The 26,660-nt window shown below is 47.2% G+C and overlaps 1 pseudogene; it reads left to right on the top strand.

Annotated features, from left to right (window-relative positions):
- The window catches only part of LOC8027294, a 117,938-nt pseudogene that overhangs the window by 30,230 nt on the left and 61,048 nt on the right, over positions 1-26,660 (top strand).

The raw sequence follows: 26,660 nt of genomic DNA, 5'->3' as shown, positions 1-26,660 counted from the left end.
AGCAAATTCTCTAAAGCCTAAAAAAAAGAAAAACACGTTGTATATTGCCACATGGGGGGATGTACGGGCCTTGAAAAACGCGGGGCCTACATGATTTTTGCTCGCATTCCTCACCCTCTGATTGCCTCCTCACTTTTCTGACGAGGTCATGCTGGAATCTCATTTTCCCCCTTGACGCTTGAGATTGCAAGATCCTCGTTAAACGCCTTCATCTTTTGAACCATTTCACCTTGCAGTTTGGTTTTAAAGAGAAATATGCAACGAGAAAAAGCACACAGCATCGTTTTTCCCGCTTAATTTTTAAGTTTTAAATCAATTGTTTTGCAACAGGCATGTTACGAATATGAATAGCTCGAGATCTTTGCTCGTGATAAAAGCAGAGCGTATAAAATGCATTCGTAAGGAATGTGTTTGTATAAGTATACCTCCAACAGAAAGAATCAACCCGAAAGTGCACGCGACACAAACGGGCCCATCAGTATCCTCACGTATAAACTACGCTCTTCTGGAGATACGACGCAACGCGGCCCCGAACTCTCCGCGACGCCCTGCTGCCACCTGATCGGCATTATACTCGACAAATGGGTCAATAGAACTGCATCGGATGTGCGTCCGGATTGCAGGCAACCTTTTGCTTGCATGCAGCACCTTCAACTGAGTTGCTTGGCTCTTGGAGCAATGCGACCCGAACGCTGAAGAGGTTTCTTAGACCGCCTAAACCCCGCTGGCTCTAAGCATCCTAGAAATTCCTGAATCATGGTGATACGCGCCCGAGTTACGTATTAAAAAAACCGAAGATCGCAACACATTGATTTTATCTCCGGCGATGGGACGAGCATGTTGCGAAACCGGGACCACTGTCAGCCAATAGCGAGCCAAGGATCCTCCTGCCGCAGGCCGGTGGAATTGCGGAGTGATGTCTTGAATGTGCGCGGCTGGTTGCCCATACAGTCCAGATTAGGATTCAAATCAGCGAGCGCATGCTCGAGAGCTGAAGACCGAACACATCACTCCCGCAAAAAAAAAAAAAAAAAAAATTAAAAATTGTGCGCTGTTTTTTAGTCAATTATTGCAGTTTTATGATCCCTCTCTGCGAAAAATTAACATTTTTCGACTACTTCTATTTGCTTTTATCATCTACAAAAGCCTACACATTTTGTAATAACAGCGTTTGAAATCTCAGCGAAATGCCGCGTTTTCATTGGTCACATGGCGTCCTGGCTGCTAGAACGATGCTCCTCCCATCGCCGGAGATGATCTCGGTGGGTTGCATCATTGATTGCTTTTTTTAAAAGGGAAATCGGTTGCGCATCGTTGTGAATTATGGATTTCTAGGATGCCTAGAGCCAGCAAGGTTTAGGCGATCTCAGAAACCTCCTCAGAGCACCTTTAACTGGTTCCGCTAGCTATTTCCATGTTTTTTTTGCGATTTTTCATTACCCGGAGACACACAGTTTTCTCTTGCTCCTCATCAACGACGTTCGTGGCGATGAAATAAAACTTGAATTACCACATTCACGTTAAAACGCTAAACATTCGAACGCAATACTTTCTGTATTAAAGAAAACAAGAGCCATTTTTTCTTTCCACATCTTAGGAGATATACTTCTAGATATTTCGTTTCTTCCATAAAAGTGCGAAATCGGTCTGCTTTTAGCGTATTAGATGGAAAACCCTATATATATATATATATATATAGATATATATATATATGTATGTATATATGCTCGTATTTATATTTATTATATATTATATTATTATTTATATTATATTATAGTATATATTTATACTTATTATATATATATATAATATATATATACGCCCGTGTTGTATATTCAATAACGTGGCTCTTGATTCTCGCAGATGATGATGATACCGTGTCTCTAAAAGCTCATAAAACAAAGAATACTACTACATGTACACGGGGCGAGACAAACAGTGGAAGGATTTCTGGAGCACAAACGAGCACGTACCACGTGACACTAAGCGTCGTACCGCGTTCCACGCGGCGGCGTGTGTTTCCAGAACACCTCCGATTGGATACATTTCGTTTCTTGTGCATTAATAAGACAGGTAGGAAACGCCAGGAAGCCAAGGTGGAGTGGTGTAGTGGTTAGCACACCCGACCGGACATTGGGAGGCCCAGAGTTCAAATCCTGGCTCCGCCGTTTTTTGGCTTTCGGCGTTTTCCTGGAAACTTGGATTCTTTAATTCATTGGATTAAGTACGGTTCATTCTTCTGCACAATTTCGTTTATATATATATATATATGAACCCAAAAAGCTTTTCCTTCCCAAAAAAGGCAGATTCCTCCTTTTTAAGTTAAAATTTCACCTGAATTGTCGAAAAACGTGCACTTCTGAAATTTTGTGAAAATACTTCATTTCCATACACTACGAATATATGCATTGCTGTTGTTGTTGTTGATTTTTTTTTTAATGAAAACAAGCAGGCTCTTTTTGTGTCGCAACACCGTCCTTTACACTAGCCGGTGCCGACACGGATTCCCATATTCACTTTATCAGCATTCGGCTGTGTTTCTGTTTGTTTATATCTGGTGGTTATATACACCGGCCGAAAAACGATCTGGACTTTACGCAGCTCTCCCTTCAAAACCAGCTCGATGTCCATTGCTATTTTCCGGCTCTCCGGCGCAGCTGTTCTCCCTTTTGATAGAATTCACACGACGTCTCTTAATGCGTTGCTCGTACCGAGACATTCTGCAACCAAATCCAACGCTCTACCGCCGTAGAATCGCGTTCGGCCGAGATCGAATCCAGGAGGCGTTAAAAACACACACCTATACGCAACTTCGGGTCGTCTGCTACGTCGGACGAGTTTCACGCATAGAGCTTAGATTTAAGAATGGCAGCGATTCCCAGAGTCTTTTGTAAAGTCCATCAGGCGACACTGGCGGCCTCCGTAATTTCGGCGTCTCTCCCGGCGCGAGTCGTGGGATTGGACCCGAGTTCACGGCGAGCGCTCACGTAGCACTCGGGTCGAATAGATTTCGACCCGAGAGCAGGCCGACCCAGCGCTCGTGTTCGATGCATGCTCGAAGGGCAGACAGGGTGTCTCAAAGAGCGGTCAGGCTCTTTGAATGGACCGCAAAATATCTGTTTCTTAACCTATCGCACTACGATTCTGTACAGCGTTGCCCACGAGGGGTGCATTTGTTTTATATAAAATTTGCAAAGATCGAACTTACGTGAGGAAAAAAAATTAATAAAGAGGCTTAACACATATGGAAATGCGGCAAAGCCACCAGTCTTCAAACAATAAGGGGCCTTATCGTTTGAAGACCGGTGGCTTCGCTGCGTATCTATAGGAGTTCAGCCTTTTTTTCTTTTTTTTAAGTTTTGCTCAGGTAAGCTCGCTCTTCGCAAATTTTATATAAGAAATGCACCCCCTGTGGGCAACGCTGCACAAAATCGTAGCGCGATAGGTTAAGAAAGCGATATTTGCGGTCGATTTAAAGAGCCTGGTCGCTATTTGAGACATTCTGTATGTTGACCTCGGATGATCAACGCAGCCGTTACTAAAGGGTGCAAACGTTTGGAAAGGGTCTGTGAAATGGCGGACACTTCCTGGGCAGATAGGCCTCTAATGCGCATGCGTGCGTTAGCGATTGCAGAGGCTGAACTGCGTCTGGGGACGCTTGTAGAAGATCGACACTTTTGTCTCCTGCTTGCAACCTTGCGTCGCAAAGGTAACCCTCTTCCCGCCGTTCGAGCTGATAAGAACACTCTCAGATCAAGGCCCACTGGTTGCTCAGGGCGGAACCTCTGTCTCTTTCCCGCGAAAATCTCGTTTGGGCTATATTTTGTTCCGCGCGGCGTGTCTGGACAGGCTGGTAAACCGACATTTGTGACTGCTTCAAACGTTTTTCGGATTTTATTCGCTAATGGGTGGATGATCGTCTATAAAAACGGGATTGGGCCGACGTTATAGTCTTTTCTTAGTCCTCAGTTATTTTGTTTAGTCTTGTTCACAATCCGACTTAATATCACTCAATCTAGGTTCATTTCACATATTTAAGGGGGCCATGGAACGGATTTACGAGCTTGGCTGGCTGCTTGCACACCTCTTAATATACGGCTATCACGTTTTTTTTAAAGATTTTTTTAACATATTAGTTTTTTTTTTTTTTTTTGACGCACTCATTTTATTATTTTTACAAAGCCGGAACAATAATCTAGGTGCGACGTTGCCATGCTTAAATCTTTTTGTTGAAAAAAAAAAAGCGAGATGGTTTCTGATGAATAAATCGTTAGGTAAAACTCTCCAAACGTTTACCAGTGAAGGTGCTATCGTGGGACCGGGGTGTGGATATAGGAAATAGCAAAAAGAAAATATGCGGCACTAATCACCGTACAGCTGAAGAGGCATCACGGGAACGTCGCGGAGATGTTAGCCACGACGAGCCACCGTGAGCAAAACTTTGACACGTGGAAAGCAAATATTATGGACAGCAGGACACGAAGCTGTTTCTCGTCTCAGGGTTTCTTGGGTTTCCTAACCAGCTCGCCTCTACACTCCTCGCCTAGCTCCTAGGAAGTGGCTAACCTTATTCGTTCTTTAATTGCCAGCGATCGTTTTATGCGCCATCTTAGCTCGTACTGACTGAAAAGCGCGTGCACACCAACTGGCGTTAGCTCTGTATCCCTGCCGCTCCCCTCTTTTACCGTTCAGTTACATTATAAACAACTTTCGGTTTTCAAAACGGGCGCTGTTTACACCAGCGGTTTCTCTTTGAAGACTGACTACGACTGTCGCTAGTGTGATGTCTTCGTCAGCGTGAAGACAGTGATGGGTTGAGGTCAGCATGCGAGGACGAGCTTTTAATTGGTAAACAAAGGCCAAATGAATTTACGAAAGTGAGCACGACGCTCTTATGATCCGAGTCACCCAGCTCACATTTTTCGAGTGGGAAATACTCTGCGTGCGTTGTTTCTTGTTAAAGTATGAAGTTCTCGACTTGAACCTGCCCGTACTATACAAGTAAGCTTGTTTAGATTTGTTTCGATGAAAGCAGCTGAGCTTAGGGAACATCATGCTGCATTTACTTACTTCCCGAGGCATTGTTGGTATACAGGGGAATTAATTGCACGGACCTTTGGTATTCGAGAACTTTCCTAGACAGGGACACAGAGACATTGCGCGGTGCCTGTTAAAACTCCAACGTTTATTGATCTTTTATTGCAGTGTGTCGAACCGAAAAAAATACGGGTTCGGTTACGGTTCAGGTTCAGGTAAATTTATTTTGTTCGGGTTCAGTTCCGGTTCGATTAATTCGATCCGCGAACCGGTTCGCGAACCGGTTCGGGGCGCTGAACCGGTTCGCGTACCGGTTCGGAAATTATAAATGACAAATTGCAACATCAAAATAAATTACAAATAAAACATCTGAAATCAGCACGTACGAAACGGGATACATCGTAGTGTAAGGCTCAGGGATTTCTACCAGGAATGGTTTCTTTATGTGCACTCAAAGGTTACCTCACCGACGTTTACGCATTCGGACTTCATCTAATTGGGTCCGACGCAGTAGCCGTAAAATCCGCGACCTCCTTACAAACCCACTTACAAGTAGAACTCGCTAACTATCCCGCCACCTCGGCGTGTAAGCAATTGAAGGAACAGTGGGGAGAAAATACAGCTTTCTTTATTTGAACTAGCCTTCGGTAACTCAAATTAGGCCCTTAAAGAAGTTTTCATTAAACAAGATACGGAATATGAAAAGCACTTCACCGAACGCAACGACAGAAGGACGTAATAGGACAAATATTAAAATAGAAGAGTTCCCTGTCTCACAAATATGTTGGCTTCTAAGGGCCTGTACGAAACCGGATGCATTATTATCAAACTCCACAGCCTTTTCTTTTCTCATTCCGATGGAAGCAAGATTCAAGAACTCGCGCGTTCTAGAAACGTGTTATGAAATGAGCACACAGCAGCATTTAGGATTTACAAAATTGTAGGAATATAAAATCCCGTGACGCGATTTGTTTTTTTTTTTTGTGTTTTTTTTTTTTGCACAGCCTTCCAATTTTTTTTTTCCGTGCAAGCCGCGACCAGCGCAATACTGGTTCCTATGTCAAGATTCATGGATGCAGCGTTTGTCAAGATTCATAGATGCAGCGTTTATATTCCTAAGACTGAGTGGAGAAGAAAAATATGTGAGCGAGGTGTGTGTCAGTTGACGGCACTTAAAAAACAAATGGCATTGATAGCACATTCATTGTCAACAGCGCGTGGCCGAACCGTTTTGACATGAGCCGGTAACCGTTATTTTTTTTCCGGTTCAGTTCCGGTTCGGGTTCATCGCGATAACAATATAACGGTTCGGGTTCGGGCTCAGTTCCGGAAAAAATACCGGTTCGGTTCCGGTTTTCGGTTCGGTTCGGTTCCGGTTCGACACCCTGTTTTATTGACACCTGCTTCCAACATTTCATAGTTTGGTGGAGTGTTATGCCTGTTTTCAATTAAATGTATGCGAAGAACTTTGAAGTGTGTTAATATGCCGTCGTGCTTACGAGGTATCCGTTGTTTTGAAAAATATAAAACAAAAATTCGAAAAAGTTCGCGTCATCTGGGCACGTTTTTAATGGCAACGATAAATGCAAAGCTAATAAGAAAATAATACGCGTTCTTCGTAGCAGGGAAATATTTGCCCAATACTACCGTTTTTATACCGATTGAAATGATCTTATTAAACTAAACTCCTGAATTGCAAGGCATGATATATAGCGGGAAGTGTGTTCGTTAACTAAGCAAATATGACAAAGTAAACATCCCCGTTGCGCGGCATAATATATTCGGGAATTTGCTCTGTATGGTATTTACCGTTGAGCGCGTTAAATCAAAGTGAACCCCGTTAAAGGCGAACATAGAATAATTTCACGGGGGCAGGACAATGGGAAAAGAATCTCTTCAAACGCGGGGAGCTTAATATTCCTTTGTCTCTCCCTTTCGCGGGTCTTCTTTCTTACTTTGTTTAACACAATAACTGCTTTCTTCTCACTTCATCTCTCGTAAACTGTCGCCCGTTTCGGAAGAAGCGCATTATTCTACCCCGGGCACTCAAAGAAGGCGTGAACAAAATTTTCTCATTTTAGTTTGCTTGACTCAGATTTCCAATCTTGAAAACTTACCTGGCTTGGCTACATTTGTTTACTCTTTTAGATTTTGCTTCATTCACCCTAAGAAATCTGACGCATATTCTTTTTGGCAGAAGCACTTGGGGGGGACAATTGCTGCAATCTTCGGAGGAAGATAGGCCATTCACAAAACTAAAAATACGAGGGCTTTTTTTTCATCTTTCGATCAGTTTAGCAACAACTTGACTGCTGAAAATATTTTGCATATACATAGAATGTAGATACATGCCCAAGCTGCATCTGCACATAATCCCCGCACAGGTCAAGACAGGTATTGGGTCTGCAGAAAGTTTCGGCAAGAACGAACACAACGTTCTTGAGGATTGGGGTCGCTCAGAATGTATGTGGTGATTGACGGCCTCGTTGAACTCGTGACGAAATGACTGAGAACGTAGGCGGCAATCTTTCCTGGGGAGGACGTTCCAAAGCTTGTGCCACGTCATAATATCACTCTCATTTGTTTGACTTGGTTTGATTTAGTTCACTGGAACTTCAGCATGACGTTTCACGTGCGCACTGTCACAGACCAGACTTTAATATTTTTTTCTTAAGTCTAGACATATTTTGAGGCTCGTGGTTGGCCAAGCTGCCTCCGTAGATTGTAACGACTGGCTCTCTGAACTGTTCTGCGAGAAAGTAGATGCACTCAATTTTTTGGGGTGTCAGAAAACGGAAAAAGCCTTCAAGCACGGCTTCCTCTGGACACGTATGCCCTCGGCTAAAGAAATACGTCTCATAAAGTAGCCAATAAACATCTCTGTAGCTGAAACATAAAAAGAAATGCAAGTACATTTGCGAAGCAAGAGCCATACAAGAAAGAGAACGGTGTCACCTTGAAATAGTGATTGAAGAGATTTGTGTCCTTTAGTATAATCACCCTTAAAGACCGACGACCAGTTCGCGCTTTCCACTTTTCGCCCGCTTCCTCCTCTCCCCCCTTCTACCCTGTCCACTGTTGCCCGTTTCCTCCTCCCCATAGTGAGGAGGATCTTCTGCCTTGCAGAATGTCGAGTCTGGTCCTCGGCCTTTAAGCTGAGACTGCAGCCAAAGCTACGAGCCCGAGCTAGCCAGCTCTCCTGGCTTCGATACATGCCTTTCTAGCGCGAGCGGTCGTTCTGCGGTAGAACGCTTCAAATCAGTGACCTCGAGCTCTCGTGCTTGTGCATAGCCAAGTCACAAAGCCAAGTCACAAGTCTACAGTCACAAAGTCTGGCAGTTCGACGACGGAGCCATAGAATGCCCCGTCGCAGTTTGGAGCGCGAGGATCTCGTAGCAGAGAGCATCTCTGGCATTCAGCGCACAGCTTTTGCAGCGGCCAATACCCGAAACATGGTTTTCCAACCCGGCGAGGAAAGAAGCGGTAGCGCGAGGAACGCGAGGAGCACGAGCGGACATTCCATCGCTCGGGACAAGTGTGTTTCGGTGTTTCGCCGCAGTGGGGCGCCCGTCACATGCCTCTCCTTTCATCCGTTGTCTGCTGCACTACGTTTTCACTCCCGGCGGCCGCGTCTCGTGGCGATCTGCCAGGCTTTGCCAGTATAGAGGAGGCTATGGCTTGTGGCGTTGGCTGCAGTCCCAGCTTAAGGGTAAACGGATCTTTTTTTTTCTTCAGCTTTTTTATAGCGTTGTTTATTTTCTGATGTAATCGCTTTGAAAAAAAAAAAAAACTTTTAAGCTTATTGCGTCAACTATGATCAAAAGGTAGAGGAGCGTGAAATAGGAGAAAATATATCGTGTAATATTTCATCGGACCTAGACTGTGTCTTCGTATCCGTAACATGTGGCTCATGTCGCATGTGACAGCACGAGACATGTTCGTAACGTGGTACTATAGTAACGAATTACTTCCACCTAGTTACTTTTTTCGTTAACGAGTAACGAACTGAGTTACTTTCCTAGAAAAGGAGCGAATAGCATACTTAGTCACTATTAAGGATAAGTAACGAGTAACGGTATTTCGTTACTTTTGAGGAGTAACGTGTACAGCAACGTTTAAACAACCTCGTTTTAATTCTAGCCTGACTATGCGCCTATGGCGACAAAGGCAGATGGGCAACCCCACCCCCAAAAACAAATAATTATTAAACAGCGTGTCAGTATAGCAACTTTTATCGCTGAACAGGTCAGTTGAACTCTACAGCTGGGAATGTCCTCCACCCAGCGAACACAATGAGGTTCGTTGGTCGAACCTTATTGAATCGTGTACAATCGAATGTAAAGCCGGAGGTTGCCAACACGGGAAGACACAGAACCCGTTGTCGACTTCTAAGTTTAGAAGCCTAGAGAAGAAAACAGAGAGGGGAACTTTAGATTTACGAGCTGTTCCTGAAGCACAACACTGCCGTTCCTTCGAGCGGTGTCTGTAGAAGAACTCATCAGTGTCGCCATAGATGCATTCTCAAGGAAGGGGGGGGGGGGGGGGGGGTTGAGAACTGATGAAAACTTCGAGAGGCAGCGACTACTTAGGAGCAACGACTAGTAAAAAGAAAACAATACACCATAAAACAAAAGTAGTCGTGTATTTGGTCGTCAAAGTATTGAGAAAATTAACTCTCTACTTCTGAGGTAAAGCAACGCGTTCCTTTTGAGAATCGGTGACGAGTAACGTATTTAGTTACTTTTTGAGCGAGTAACGAGTGAGGGTATTTAGTTACAATTTTGGGGTAACGTGTACACGTGTAGACAGCACACGTTTCAATACATTTTCTATTGCTACCACCCACAGACGTCCTGGTGGTGGTTTTAAAATATTGAAAGGACCGCATGAATCGGTTCCCTCCCGCGTCGTCCTGAGCTATAGTACAGAGATGGCCGAAGATGTTGGAAGTTCTTATAAACATTTCGTACAATTTCGTAATGAACCTATACCAATAAGCACAACGTGCAAGGAGAGTAACGTCGGCTTCATCCCTTCTGACATGTAAGTAAAATCGGTGAATTAGAAATATCTTTGCAAAGATGGCTGACGTGGAGGGGAGCCTACAGCTCGCGCCCGCCCAGATGCCTCATTCACTCTGAGAAATCCCGGCTTGTAGGCTGTCCCAGTATGGGCTTTGAAAGAACGAAGTAATTAATCTTCTATAGTGAGTTTCAACTAGTCAGAGCCCGAGAGTGATGTTTCGCTCCAATGGCGGCGCGGTTTAAACGGGCAAAAATGGCGTCTTCCCCTTTTTATAGCGAACCTGCCCTACCGGTGGATCGCGGTGCTGCTTACCCGCTTCACCGGCTAATTTGATTAGGACCACTGATCAATGTTTCCTATCGTGCACCGCGACGCAACCGCGTGCATGCGTGCATTTGCGTGCGAGTGTCTTTCCGCAAACCCAAGAAAATAAACGGTCTCTACAGAGACAGCGGGTTGGTGGAAGCGGCCGCTGAGCATGGCCGCGAGGCACAGCGCATTCGAGCGGGCAGCTACTCACGCCGCTCTTCCGCATTCTCGACGTTTTCCCGTGTACGCGGCTTCGAATTCGGACGCCAAGTTGGCGCGCCTTCGCTTTTCGCGTACTGTGAGAGCCTGGAGCCGTCCCGCAGTTCGCGTTCGCCGTTGACACACACACGCACACGCCAGTGTGTACGCGAGGCACTGTAATTAATTGACCGGATGAAAGAGCGCGCCGGTAAACTCGAGTAACTCTTTGTATCTGCGCCGTGCGCGCGCGTTCGAGTCAAAAGTTATTCGACTAATTAATTAATTCCTCCCCTCGCTCACTACGACTGATGGGCGGCCACTGGGGCGCCTTCGACGGTACGCCGGGGAGAACCCCGGAGGAAAATGAAAACTTGCAAGGGGAGGGCAAACGAATATGAAAACTCGCTATCTCACTGATAACGTTGGTGTTGGCTTCCGGTAGCGGTAGACGCGTCTCTAAAGTTCTTTCAGTGAGCGTTTGGTTGGATTTTACACCAAAGCGCTGTTTAGAAAGAGACCCGCGTTTGCCCGCACCGGGTTTGGTCTCTGCGCGTGCGCGGAAACCAGATTCGCGACAAGCGAAGCTTTTGAGCATGCGCAATGCAGACAGCAGCGCCACTACAAGGGCGTGACGTCGGAGAGTTGAATAGCCAATGGTGTTTTCGTGGTTTATCATAGGTAAAGTTCTTTTATTATTATTATTATTATTTTAAAGAAACTGTAGTTTGTTTGGGAAAGGTTCTTTAAATAGATTTAAAAAAAAAAACAAAAAAACATTATCTAGCTTCCCGCAGAGCGCTTAAAGAAACTAGTTTGTTTGGGAAAGGTTCTTTAAATAGATTAAAAAAAAAATTATCTAGCTTCCCGCAGAGCGCTTAAAGAACCACTCACTGCAATAGACTCGTTTTGAAACCCCATGCAGCAGGAATGGCGGTCGTTATTTTATGGTGTGATAGTTACGAATTTGCATAGGGTAAGCAAATCGGCGAAAGAAAGAAATCGCACGTTTGGCTCTTAATTTCCAAGCTAGGTGGCGCAAGCTACCGCCCGATATAAAGGGTAGAGCCGTTAGCATCCATCCGTCCATCCGTGGTCATGAAGCGTGTGATTGGGTCCGAGCTCAGCCCGAATGCTAACGTACTGCTTGATGACGAAAAGCGGTCAAACGACGAAGACGAAGTGAAGTACCAAACACGAGAGAGTATGGCTCTCGTGTTTGTACTGTGAGAGTATCTGAAATCACAGGAAACGCTTTTCCGCCCTCCACAAATGTTTAAAAAATTCGTACTAGAGCCGGGGGATTGGTGGCCGAGTGGGCTAGAGCACTCCAGCTCGGAGCACGTGGAGTGAAAGCTCGCGCTGCAGTACCCAGGGATCCTGGGCTCTACTGCCAGTAAATGAGCTAAGCTTTAGAGTAACGACACTTACCCATATTGTGTCTTAACGTCCTAGTTGTCAGTTATCTGAAGCTTTATCCGAAATCCCAGGAAACGCTTTTCCGCCCTCCACAAATGTTTAAACAATTCGTGACAAAGCAAAGCAATATTACATAAAATTCCTAACACCGAATCTAATGGTGAGGAAGTCGCGCTTTTGAATCACGACGATCGGAAGTTGCGTCTGCTATGCATACGAACCAAAATGGCGGCGCCCACAACAATGTCGGGGAACAGAGTGCCGATACTCTAAGCGCAGCTCATTTAATGACTTTACTGGGTTCAATCCCCAGCCTTGCCCGTTTCGATCTGGATGAGCATCGTACTGGCGTGCGGTCGTGTAGCGCTACTGCGTGGTGCACGTTACGGACCCCAGATTAGCGGTTGTACCGCACTGGCTAAATCACTCATCCACAGCTGGGACACCAGACACCCACTGAGGCAGACTGACTTCCGGCTGTATAAACATACACGCAACCACAGCCTCCTCTATATTGACAATGCCTGGAAGATCGTCACGTGACGCGGCCGCCGAGAGTGAAAAGGTCGAACTGCAGACAAGAGTCATGTAACGGGCGCCCCGCTGCGGCGAGACGCCGAAACACACTTCTCCCGAGTGATGGAATGTCCGCTCGTGCTTCTCGCGTTCCTCGCGCTACCGCGAGGAATACATGCTCGCAGTAGGTGCTTAAACAATGGCGGATTCTTAGTGCAGTAGCTATAGTAGCGACCAGATGGCGCGAACTTTTGAGAAGGGCCTATTAACGGAGGAGTGAATCAGGAGGCCGAAAATATGTTCAGCCTTAGGCATGTGTTTGTGATGTGATCAAGGTGCAACGTCATTTTCAGTGATCTACTGGTCATTGGACACTAAATGATCAGTGTTCTAACCGGCACATCAAGTAACCAGCTATATATCTTATTATTAGTATTATCAATATTGTTAATTAACAGCTGTGCTCCGGCTAAGTTCGCTTTCAATCAACATTGCTCACTGGACATTTCTTTAAACGTTCTGATACGTTCGGTATGAACGACTTAATCCGAGTGTGTCAAGTCTTGTTGATAACAAGGCCGTGCTGCTGGAGTTTCTGCGTCGTTTGTTGAAGGCTAGCTCGGGGTCGGACATCGGCACTGCGTCGGCATTCGGCTGCTCGTCTTTCTTATTCGTTGAACGCCAGTCCCAGCCGAACGCTCATACTCGTGGCCCATCTGCATCCCGCGGTGACATCTCGTCGCTGACGCAGAAACTCTAGCAAGCCTTGTCTTCACAGTTTGACACATGTATACTCGGGTTAAGTCGCTCACACTCTATGTATTCGTGCATTAAAAAAAAAATAATAAAACGAGGATGTAGATGTAGAGTGTTATAGAAACCTTGCGTGTATCTTTTTTTGTTCTTAGATAGTGGGTTGTTTTTTTTTTTCCATTTTTTTTTTCTCTTTCGACGTGTCTCATTTTTATGGTGTATTTATTTGTTCGTTCGTTTCGTACTCACGGCGATATTATAAGAAAAGACGGACATAAGTCGGAGTCCCGAGGCGAAATGCTCGTGGACACGAACCAACGGTGATAGACTCACGTAAATTGTGGGCAATCGTTGTCCCTTCCCTCGTTTTCCTAGAGAGCGCGTTGAGACAACGTCAACCGCCACATCTCTTGCTCCATCCCGGTTTGTCGGTCCATTCTACCGCGAGCTTACGGCGTCCCGTTGGCCTGCCAGCCGTCGAATTCCAAGGCACGCTCGAGCGGACCATTCAACGGGCCGGAATTGCCTTCAGTCAACCGGCCGCTCAGTAATTTATGAACTGGACCATTCATTAGGCTCTATCTTGCGAAACGAAGAAGGAAGCCAATACGAGAGACTGTCCAAGTTCGTAAACAGCATGAAACAAAACCTCCGACATTCTTTTACTTTTGTTTTTCTCTTCCACTTTGGTTGATTTCAGCTTAGCTTAACGCGATGCTGGCCACGTACATATTGGGAGTTGGTTCGTAATTTGTGTACCAGAGCAGTGTCTTAATTATAGCTTAAAACTTGCCTTCGCAAATATAAAGATAACGTCTGTATAAACACCGGTGATGGTATTAATTTCAATGTCCGTGCCTTTGGATGTCTTCCTTCCAGAATCATTGGCCATACCGCGTACGCAGTTTCTGGTCTGGGTCCTCCCGATCGTTCGAGAGTCGAACACGTGACATCTTCTTTATTAGATCTTCATTCGTGTGCCTGTCATGAGCGCCTCTTAGATGACAAGGCCGAAGCACTACATCTCGTACGTGACCGGTCGGAACAGCGAGGGGTACAGCTTGGATACGAATTCTGCGACAGCTCTCGACTGAAACCCCTGTTCAGTTAGTGAGGCCCCCTGCCGGATCTCAGCCCCCACGCTGGCCCCTAGCGTAACCTTAAAAATATAGCACTACGACTTTGTTATCAGCAGGCGTTTTTGTAATAATCTGCATTTCAAAAATTAGGTGGAAGCATGGAAAACGTTAATATTGCTTTAAATTTATTAATATTGCTATTTGTTTCAATAGGCCCCACAGCACCGGATTATTTTTGCAAGGGGTGGGGGGTTGAACTACCCAAACAATTTTATCTGTACCGATAAGCACTAAATACGAAGGAAAATCAAGTACGCAAATAAATAAAGTTGTAGTGACTAGACTAAAAGAGAGAAGAATCTGGTCACAAGGCACACGAGCTGCCAGTTGCTGGTTCTACCCTGATCAAGACATTCGTTCGAACCAACCTCAACAAAAAGGAGAAAGCCACATTTGTACGTCTCTTTTCAGACACGATCTAGATATTCCCAGAAATAAAAATAAAGGCAAGATAAACATGATATGCTAAAAACAATAACGAAAGCATTGCGCGAGCCCCGGCATTGACTCATACACTTCATAAAAGTGGAGTCATGGTCTGTCTACACTGGTCCGAGCAACGAGATCACAAAAAAGTTATTGATGTAGCAAGGCAAGAACAGAAGAGCAGAATACAACGTTGCCAAGTAATCACTCTCAGGTCTAATTTCATCGCCAAATCCACAGAACCATAACATTACTTCCTAAACATATATCCTTAGTGAGACAGCCGGCCCAACTGTCTTACGTTAAAATGGAGCATTGGGCGAAATCTTTAACATACAACGCTGGTTTTGAGTACCAGCATATCTCCCAATAATGTAAATATTCCAACGGTGTCAGTGATTCACAATTTAGGTGATCAGAATGAGCGAAACTATTACAGACCAATATCGGTTCTACCGAACTTTTCAAAACTCACAGAGCAAGTTATTAAAGCGCGGCTCTTAAAAATTTTCAAACAAAATAATGTTATAGTTCAGGCTCCGTGTTTTCGGAGTTTAATTTTTGTGAAATTCGGCACGTGTTTTTTGGAGATGATTTTTTTCTTTTCTTTTAAGATTCCCAATTATCAGAAATTTTCGTCTAAGTTTGCAGTGTTTCCTATTTTGCAAAAATCAAAAATAAACAATATCCGGAAGTCAAAGTGTTCTAGATTTAAAAGAACACGCTTGTATCCAATTATTTTCAAGCTGGATTTGGCGTTGGTGCCCTTGCCATTGGCAGTACTAATATGTTTCACGAAAAACTTGCAAGTAAGTGTTGTTTCGAGAAACGTCAATACCTTAAAGTTAAAGTTGTGCGATCATTCGAAACTTTCGAATATCGAAGCGAAAAATGCCATATTCGACTCGAATTTCATATTGAATAGGGCTATTCGGCAACTTCGAATATCTCAGGAGTATGTATTAGTTTGAAATGCTGCAAAATACACCTTAATTCGGAGGAAAAAACAAACAAACAAAAAGAGTAGGCATCCGTCACCCGTCATCTTTCGGATTTCCTTTCTTCTTTCACTATCGGATGTAAAGGCTGGTTCACGCTTTTCCAACGGTTGCGTTCGCATGCAGCCTAAATGACCGTAACGACCAAAACACCACAACAACCGTGAGTCGTGGATTGCTTCGTGAAGCTACCCCTTGCATCGCCTGCCACGCTGTGTACGACGAATACTTGTCCCGGTGACTTTGTCGTTACGGTCGTTTCCGTCACGACCGGCTTTATTGGGGCGACCTGCTCACTCCGCGTGTCCCTATGGGAGCGCGCGGGCCAAGAAATATCACGTGAACGGCTTGGAGGGACCGAGTGTTCTGTTTGGCGGCGCCCTAGCTCACCACCGAAAGCGCGGCGGCCGCTATGGAAGGCAATGGGAGCGTGTTGAAATAACGTTGGTTTTGGATGATTTCTGTCGTATTTAATAGGCGGGCGCTAATGCTAGCACATAGTGTGTACAGAATAGGGTAAAATGAGTCACTCTATCATAGTTTTCTCGAGCAGAATAGTTAGTATTGTGAGCCAAGCATCTATAGGGTGCACGAGTGGGCAGGATGGTGCATCCAGCCCGCCTGCTGGAGGAGCCCACTCCCGTGATCGGAATAGAACATCGAGTTAGATGCTCCGCAGGTGGGCCGTGACGCCCTTGGTGAATATTCCAAGTGAGACACTGTCGATTGGTGGTGAACTGGTGACTGGCGGGGGTGGGGGTGGGGGGGGGGGGGGGGGGGGGGAGGGGAATGGGGGGGGGACCTCCGACATTGCACTGCAGGGAGTTCGAAGGAGTTCTAGTAACGAAGCGTACGAGTTAAAGGGATACTACAATGAAATTTCGGCGCTCATTTTTAGGTCTACATGTGTTCAAAGGAGCAGTATCACATCGAACCCCCACCAATAGTCACGAAAAATAATTTTAGAACGAATTAAACGTTTAGCAAAGAGCACCTGGTGGATGTCGCTAACGCCTCGTTTGTAATGCCCGTCTAGGAACCTTGGCAGCTAGTGACGGTAACTGTCTCGCCTTCGGCCACGACGAGAAAAGAGGTAAAGGAGGAACTCCCCTCATCCCGAGAATCCCTTTTGTGAGTCCCAGAAGTCGCTATTGTATCCCTACAAGATTATAGAAGATTAACCCGCCACTCAAAATTCGTACAAAAGGAGCCGCTTCGCTGGCTGGAACGACTAGGCCATCCTCTCGACGTCAGCCTCGCCGTAGCTTTGCTCGTCCCGAGACGACCTACGTCACGATTGCGTTGGATGTCACGTGGTCTCCGCTGGGCCACCTCCGAGCGATTGCCAGAGTGGGCCGTTTATAACGAAAAATACAGCCACGAGGCTCAAAATACAAACGTGCGATTGTCATTTAGAGATATTGTGGATCATATTCAACCTGTTGTTGAACACGACGGGTATATTTCAAATTTCGTTGAAGTATCCCTTTAAAAGGGGCTGCAGTCCACGAGTGCGAGTACGCCGCAGGGAGGAGGCAAAAGGAAGCGAGGAGTCCGGTAGCAAGAAAGTGGCTAGGATCCCTGTGGTTGCTACTTAAGGACGATGTTGAAGCGGGTCCTTGCCGACTGAACGGAGGAGGTGCAGTGCTCGATGGGAGGGTGTTCGGGGGCCAAGTTGGCGCCATAATAAGGAATAGGAAGCGCGACGTTTCACCAACTCGAGGGAGGCAACAAGTTGCCTGGTTGCCGAATCCCACACCGAGCAGCAAAACTCCAGAATGGGCAACACCAGTGCTGTGAACAGCAACCTGGGCACGTCGCGCCTGGCTCTTCTTGTGGACCGAATGACGAAGCCAAGGAGTCCCCGGACACGTCATTTTGGACACAGCGATGAAATCGAAATGCTGGTCGATGATAACACCTAGGAGGTGGATATGCGTTGTTCTTGGGATCTCCATTCGGTTCAGGAAAAGTGTTGGAGGGGTCGAAGGTTGCCGCGAGGCAGTGATGTGCATGGTAGCGCATTTGGTTTAAGTTTAGGAGAAGTTTTTTTATTTTTTGACCAAAGAAGAATTCGATTTAGATCAGCTTATAGCTCTTTACCGAACGTACAATCGCAATAATGACGAGAAAAGCCCTTAAAATACAGCCGATTATCGCCAAAACGTCGCCGGTTGGGGACCGGACACACATAAATACACACACGAAAGCGTCTGCTAGTCTGGTGAGCTACGGCGCCAGTAAACGCGATGGCGGTTCAGCAAACTAGAGAAAGTAAAAAACAAGCAAAAGCAAATGCGGCGCGCTCGCGCTGCCTCGGGTGACCTGGTCGCCCCTATAAAGCCGGTCGTGGTTTCGGTAGATGTTTGAACTAGGGTGCCTTGATGTGCGCTTTGCTTGGGGTGGAGACATCTGGCCATTTTGTCCCACAATTTTTTCTTTTTTGTTCAGAAGTGCGTGAAAGAGCGTATCCCTGCACGCGTTTGTGGCGCTGACTGTGCTATGGCGACATTTTGTTTTCGTCGATTTCTTTGTATTTTACCCGTGAGCGCGTGCTGTTGGCATCAGGTTCTACAAAGAGTGGCATAACCTTCAACAGAAGGACATTGAGGCACTCTAGTTTGAACTAGGGTGCCTTCATGTGCGCTTTGCTTAGGGTGGTGTAGGGTGCCTTCATGTGCGCTTTGCTTAGGGTGGTGACATCTCGCCATTTTGTCACACACGTTTATTTTTATTTTTTGTTGAGAAGCGCGTGAAAGAGCGTGTCCCTGCACGCGCTTGTGGCGCTGGCTGTGCTATGGCGACATTTTGTTTTCGTCGATTTCTTTGTATTTTGCCCGTGAGCGCGTGCTGTCGGCATCTGGTACTACAAAGGGTGGCATCACCCTAAGCAGAAGGACATTGAGGCACCCTAGGGTGGTGGCATCTCGCCATTTTGTCACACACTTTTATTTTTATGTTTTGTTCAGAAGCGCGTGAAAGAGCGTGTCCCTGCACGCGCTTGTGGCGTTGACTGTGCTATGGCGACATTTTGTTTTCGTCGATTTCTTTGTATTTTTCCCGTGAGCACGTGCTGTCGGCATCTGGTACTACAAAGGGTGGCATCACCCTAAACGGAAGGACATTGAGGCACCCTAGTTTGAACCAGCCTATAAAGGGATACTGAACCAAACATTTGAGTGTCCATAATAAGTGGTGCACGGTCTTTCCATGAGCCAGCAGTCGCTGGTGTGCGCGAGCACACCCAACGAAGTTGACGTCATGGTGCTCCATTCACGCTGAAGATGGCAGTGAAATGTATGGGCTCCGGGTAAAAGGAGAATAAAGACAGGCTTTTTATCTCCACAAGGGAAAGCTACGTGCTTGTTAGACCAATTAATCGCCTACCTTTTACAACAGACCCCACTGTGGAGATGAGAAGTCTAAATTTATTCTCCTTTTCCCCGGAGCCCACCCATTTCAGTGCCATTTTAAGCGTGAACGGAGGACTATAAGGTACTGTACATTTTTGCTCTCTTGCTGTTGTCAGGCAAGGCGCACTACGTTCTCGCGGCGATTTTCAGTAATGCAGCGCGCAAGTTCGTCTGCTTCTTGCATAGAGGTTGCGATGATGTCAGAACGCCGAGCTCTTATTGGCTGATTAAAAAAAAATAGTCGGTAGGCCTCAAGACACTAGGAATGAGGTGTATCCACTAATTGTTCAAGTCAAAGCCAATCAGAGCTTGGCTTCGTGTTGTCGTCACCACAACTCCTCCTCAAGAAGCAGATGACTTGCTCTGCGCATTGGATGCTTTTCAGCGTTTCGAAACTGTTAGACGTGTATTGACATATAAAACATGTTGGATTAACCTGAGACTTGGGCAGAGAAGAAACATCAAAACGTAGAAGAGACAGAAAATCGACAGGACGACGTCTCATATACATGGATAAACCATTCACGAAACAATTTACACTACTTCGATCCCACAAAAGCGGAGATGGGACTGTACGCGTACTTGCGGCTTCGCTTTTCTTGATTAGTTCAGCAAACGTACGAATATTAGGATTACCTTTCCCGAGGACATTGTTAATGGTTCATATCATAAGGATCGCAACCATTGGCCATATGAAGAATTCAAGTCGGTCCTAATCTAACTTCATGTTGCAAAATCTATTTACCGGTAACAGGCCTCCTAGTGTGAATCGTCCGCGCTCATCTGTTCTGGTGGCAATATGTTAACAACTCCTTCTGCTCCGAGTTTGTCCTGCGGAATGACCTCATTTGAGAGTCGGAGGTTGTCTGTGGAGTACTGTGACCTCAGATACCAAACAGTGAATGGAAATAAATTCGGGCGTATGCCGGAGTGCAAGTTCCGTCTGGTTCTAGCACAGGGGTTGCGATGATGCCCGAATGCCGAGCTGTCATTGGCTGATTAAAAAATATAGTGGGTAGACCTCGAGGCAGCTAGCGTTGAGGTCTACCCACTATTCTTTCGATCAATGGAAATCCTAGCTCGGCGTCGTTCTGTTGTCACTGCAACTCCTGCGCAAGACGCAGACGACTTGCTCTCCGTATAAGCTTGACCGGAGACTGTGATACTAATTGATAAGGAGGTGAATATCCGTAGCTTCTGAAAGCAGAATATATATATATATATATATATATCTTTAGAAATGGGGAAGATAAGGCGCGGACCTTGCAAGGTCGTCCAATGAGGATTAAAAAAAAAAAAATTTCACCCCAGAAATGCGACCTGCTTTGTGACACAAAAACACGTGGAACGTCATGTCAAGTGTCTCAGCGCTGATCACATTTTCGTGGCAAGACGTTCTGTGGGATTCATCATTCTGCGAGTTACCTCTGTGAATCGCACGGATTGGTTTCCCGTATGCTCCGGGGACAGAAAGTACGTGCCAGAGACGGATTTAACGGGGGGGGGGGGGGGGGGTGACCGCCCCCCGCCCCCCCTAAGCTACCCAAGTCAACTTTTTTGAAAATAAAATCATTGATATACACCAGCCAAAATTTTCATTTTTGGTGACATAGCAAATATTGAGTCATAAAAATAGGCTTGGGCAACGTTGTGACCGTAACATCGTATGTCAGCAGACTTCCAGGCTCTGACCTATAAATTCACCCCTGGTACTTACGCGTTGTTAAAAGCACAAAGCAAAGGCAACAAGTGGCAGCGGTGCGAATGACATCGACCATACCCACCGTTTCCTAAATGGCCTTTTTGTTTTGTCGTCGCAGACACGTTGAGAAACGCAAGGTGCCCCGGCCTTCGCGCTCTGTCTCGGCAATCGATAATGGTGTTGCAGCAACAATCTCGAAGGCACAAAAGAAGCGGTCGTGTGGTCGAAGTGCGGGTCAAAGTCTTCTCGTCCAGCTTATTGACGCGTGCCAGTAATCTTGCGCATGTTTCCGGTGCTCACGAAAGACCACGGGAATTCGTTATAATCCGGGAGACCTCCCTTCACCTCGAACCGAAACTGAACCCCAACTTTGTCGTCTGCTTGTTGCAGGGACGGCGCCGGCGCACCGTCGCGTCGTGCCCGCGGCGCGCCTCGCGGGGGGCGGCAGGGGCGCCAGCCGCGATGCGGCGCCAGCCCGACCTGCTCGACGCGGCGCTGCAGGCGTCGCGGACTAGCCTCGACCCCCGGGTCGATTCCCAACGGCGCCGTGACGACGGCCCGGGCCGAGAGTAAGGCCTCCCTCCCCGAGCGCCTTCGCAGCAGCCGGGCTGCCCCGGCCCAGCGTCGGCGGGCTTTCCCCCATGGCGCAGCCACCGCCGCCCCGCCGAGGAGCGGCTGCTCCCCAACGGGAACGTGTGCCACTTCGCGGGATGCGGCTGCGCCGACGGCGTCTCGGGAGAGATCCGAGCCGCCCTCAAAGAGTGCGTCTCCAACATGCGGCAGCAGCAGCAGCTTCAGCGAGCAGCAGCAGCAGCAGCAGCAGGCCGGCGGGCCCTGCGGCTGTCCGAGCCTCCTGCGAGGCGCTTGCGAACACCAGTCCCGGCAGCAGGTCCCGCCTTCGCCGCAGCCACTCAAGTCCCTCCTCAAGCGGCCGTCGACGGCGAGACCCCGGCGAGGCTCCGCGTCCGGTTCTCGGACACCCTCACCGTCTTCTCCGAGGACTACCCGGAGGCCCAGTTGTACGTGATTCGGACCGCGGAGCTCACGTTCGCCGAGGTCTGTTCCATGTACGAGCCGCCCCCGGAGTACCGGGACTTGCCGCCCTTCGACCCTCCGGATGGCTACCGAGACGACGCCTACCTGCTACCCTTCCTCAAGGAAGCTCGCGCGGCGGCCGCAGCCGCCAGAGCCGCCGCCGCCGCGGCCAACGGCAACAACCATTCTGCGGTGCCTCAAGGAACCGCGGCCGGAGCCCCTGCGAGCCAGCCGGCTCTCCAGGGACCCGCTGCGGGACCACAGCAGGTCAAGGTCGCCGAAAGGCCGCCCCCCCCCACCGCCGCCCCCCTCCGCGACCCGCGTTCATCAACTCCAGGGCAACCGTCAGGGAGGACGCGAGGTTACCCCCGCCGCCGCCGCCCGTCAGGCTCGAAATCACGCCAGTGGAGACCAAGCTCAAAGTTGACGTCGCGGAGGCCGACAGCACGCGAACGGAAGAGAACCTGGATAAGTCATCGACGCCGGCGGCTGAGGCGGAAGACGTCAAGACGGTGGTCGTGGTCTCTGAGGAAGAGGGCAGGAGCGAGGACGAAGACCCCGCCGTGATCGTCGAGGACGAGGACGAGGCCATCTTGCTGGAGCTCAAGAAGCAGCTGGAGTGCAACAGCGGCGGAGACATCGAAGCAGACCTGGCCGAGCTGCTGCCTCCTGGGCTGGTGCTGGCCGACGTCGACAAGGACCTCGACGACGACGTCAAGGTTTGCTTCGAGAGGGACCGGAAAGAAGACCTCGGGGACTCCGCGGTGCCTCTAGTGACCGTGAGCGCGCCGGCCGTGACCACGGGTGACGTCAAGTAGTCCGACGACGCCGACGACTCCCACGTCGGATGAGCGCCAGATGACAGCGATTCGAGCGCGGACTCGCAGGACACCATCATCTTGATGACTAACGAGGAAGAGAAAAAGGTGAGTGATCCTTGCCCCACTTTATTACCTTCCCTAATGGCGATCTTTGTTTTAGAATAGTCTTTGCAGCTCTGCTATTGGCTGCTTTCATGCCGAAAGGAAACTTCATTAATGGTTAAGTGATCGACAGTATCGTCCATTCGGAAGTTGGTCAGTATCGGCGCTGGAGTGTGAAACGTTAAAGTAATTGAGATCGTCGGTGAAATCGTTTGCTGTGCTTGCAATATATCTGTCGAGATTTCTCCAGCCACTCATGTTCAGTATATCTAGAGTGCGACCTCTTTTAAAGGAGCGAATGAATATTATTAGAAGTGGCTTCAGCTGGATTCTACAAATAACTGAAATTATGAAAACGAAAATGTGTGCGGTGATGTATATAGCATAGTCATATCCACCATGGGCGTGTTTCTGTGCCGATTAATTTAAATTACCGTGGGTCGTCTCACTAAATTACTAGTCACATTATTTCAACCATAATAGCAGAACGAGTCTTACTTGATTGTGAACAAGCAGAAATGTCACAGGAATTTTGAAATTTAAGTTTGAAGTTTACATGTCTTCATACAAGGAGAAAGGGAGGAGAAGAAAACATCAAAGCCTCTCTTCCCCCAGCAACAGCAGAAACTCTTCATGAACTGAAACTAAAAAAATTTAATGGATGAAAGCAATGAAGCAGTAACACAATCATATAAGAATCAAATTGCGGAAGTTAGAAGGATGTGACAATTACCGAGCGTATAAGTTACTAGAGACATATTTAGATCTAACAACAATGTAATATAGGCTGTACCTTTGTCCTGCCTGTTCTAGTTTAAAGCTCGCGCCGCTGTTACCTGACGGGGCTCGATCATCGATTTTGTGACAAAACAAAATCTGTCAGATGGAAAGGAAGTTAAACTACTTCCCTGTTCGAAAGTCAAGGTCACTTACGCGACGTGAGTCGGCGACTACACTCCCTACCTCTGTCGATCGATTATCAAAGTGGTTTCAGTTGGCCTTGCACACGGTGATTTAGGAACTGGTACTTCGATTGAAAACGAAAACAGACCCTTTCGGTGTTTCTGGCGCTGCTCAATTTGTCTTCGGACGTCTCTAAAACCACATTAAAAGTGGCACGAGGTGTTACTTTATATTGGCAGTTTGTGGGTCGGATTCTGTGGTTTCAGTATATATACCGGTAAACCGCAGAAATGTGTCCGGAAATCCGAATGAATCAACTTCCAACCCCTCCCCCCCCCCCCGCCCCCCCCCCCCCCCAAAAAAAAAAAAGAAAAATAAGAACAAAAAACGGAAACGTGTTTAAGCTGTTTTTTAGTCGCAAAAACAAACTTGACGGGTTCAAAATTGTGATTTACGGCTTTGGCATCTGTTAACCCGTAACACGTCCGTGCTGAACCGTCAGCAAGTCTGCCCTTCGTACGAGATCCACGCCCCTTATCCCGTTTCCTTCTCTTCTCGGTACCGGGACTTTTTTTCACGCGCATGTTTCCTGGAGGTTGAGAAATCCTATGTCCGTGTTCGGTGAGACTCAGAAATAAGCCCCGTCATTTGCCTTTTTTTTCTTTTTTTGTCCGTCGCCGAAAATAGACACCGAAAAACACCGAGCCTTTTCAAGAAGTAAATCCTTACGAGCACCACCGGAATCGAAAAAATATAAATAAATAAAATAAACATTCACCCCGAAAATGCGAAATCCTAATTTTAAAGCTCAGCTCTTAGGCGCCCGTTTCCGGCTTGAGCGGCGTCGGCGTCGCCGTCGCCGTCGGCGAAACCGGGCGGTGCATTATGGGCAAATTTTCCCGAAGGACCTCGGAAGAACCTCGGGTTCCTTCGGGAGGACCTCGGAGGACCTCGGGTTCCTTTGGGAGGACCTCGGAGGACCTCGGGAGGACCTCGGGTTCCTTCGGGAGGACCTTGGGAGGACCTCGGGTTCCTTCGGGAGGACCTCGGGGGAGCCTCGGGTTCCTTCGGGAGGATCTCGGGTACCTTCGGCGACCTCGGGGAGGGGGGGGGGGGTCACATGACCCCCCCCCCCAGGTCACGTGACCGCCCAAGGCCACGTGACCCCCCAAGGTGGCATGACTACCCCCCCTCCCGAGGTCGCGTCCCCCCCCCCCCCCCCCGAGAACACGTGACCCTCAGTACCCTTCCCTCCTCCTCCTCAAGAGCTGCGCTCTAATTTGGCGTTACAAGGAGTTGTAAACGGCCTTCATTTTTAGTCAGAACGCGCTCGATACTTTTCAGCACAGAGATTTATTTGACCGAAATCGCGAGAGCCTTATCTTTCTTGTGGTTTCTGTGCTTCAGACGCACTCTGGGAATGTCTGTGTCAAATAGGTATTAAGCATTCCCCAGGCCTCACGTATGCAGTTCATAGTACTGAGTACTTAAACGAGTCTGATGATGTGGTATACCGTTTATAGTTGGCCCTGAAGAAAGAAGCACCTTCGGTTTTGACGCCGTTATCTGGGATGGTGACAGCAGGTGGTATGTCGTGAAGCCTTATCCGTTTCCATGCGGTAATCTCTTGGTACCGAGCTAGTATGTTTGGGATGTCGTCGTATTTTTTTCCCAAACTCGCCTCCCTGGCCGGTTACATCTATATATATATATATATATATATATATATATATATATATATATATATATATATATATATATATATATATATATATGGAGAGAGAGAGAAAACGTAGCGCAGGATGACGAAAAGTATATACGGAAGAAAACGCACCTGAGAGGGTTGTTGGAGTTTTTAAAACATATCATTGGTAAAGTTGGTGGACGTTTCGGCCTGAGCCAGGCCTGAGATGCGTTTTCTTCCGTATATACTTTTCGTCATCCTGCGCTACGTTTTCTCTCTTTCTCTCTCTCTCTCTCTCTCTCTATATATATATATATAAATAACTGAGAAGAAAAAACCCTTAGTGAAAACAGCAAAAACGAACGATTTAATCTTCGACGTTTCGGCCGGCGTCCGGCCTTCGTCAGGAAGAACTTTTACAGATGAACGCCGGTGGTATTTATACGATGCTACGGTCGAGTCCAAATTTCGGAGGGTTGACGGTTGTAGCTTTCGTGAGAGAGAAGCGTAGGGCAGTTCTTATCCGGGTGAAGAAGTTTGACGGTCGAGGGCCAAGTTTCAAGGACGGCGGGATGACGGTTGTAGCTTCTTGAGAGGGGGCGCAGGGTGGACTTTGTGTCCGGGCGGGTAGGGGTGACCTGGCCGATAGCGTACAATAGACGAAAGTTACGCGCGCAAACTAAAGTGCTTTCTCAAAAAAACCAAAAAAAAACCGGCAGGGTCATTTGTGTTGTTTTCTGAGGCATGCATGAGTCAGACCTTGAAGGGAACAATGTTAAACCTAGAAATAAAAAAAACGAAATACCATGAATATCAAAACCTGGAAATAAAACAGAAAAGTTGATGGTCCAGTTCCGGCCACAACCACAGTACCACTGTTAAAAAAAAAAAGACTAAGACCTGAAAAAAAAAAAAATGTGTGTCCTCTGATCGTTGTTGCTATTCGTCTGTTAGCATTTAATCGATGCCAAAGTACTGGGGCTTTCATTTATTCCTTGTTTAATAGTGTTGAATCGGTAAATTAGGTAGGATTCGCGCTGTTCCCGTTCGCGATTTGATTTAAATCCAGATTCTAGGAGCGTCACTGACAGTTTATCAAACGAGTGTTTTGGGAGAGCGAGATGTTTGGATAGAGGTAGTGTCGGAAGATTTATGGCATGAGATTTGTGATTATTAAAGC

Source organism: Ixodes scapularis, unplaced genomic scaffold (genome assembly GCF_016920785.2).
Source record: "Ixodes scapularis isolate PalLabHiFi unplaced genomic scaffold, ASM1692078v2 PGA_scaffold1__304_contigs__length_218370807, whole genome shotgun sequence".
In the NCBI taxonomy this organism is placed as follows: domain Eukaryota; kingdom Metazoa; phylum Arthropoda; class Arachnida; order Ixodida; family Ixodidae; genus Ixodes; species Ixodes scapularis.
The sequence above is the reverse complement of the archived record's forward strand: the minus strand, read 5'-3'. Positions and strand labels throughout refer to the sequence as shown.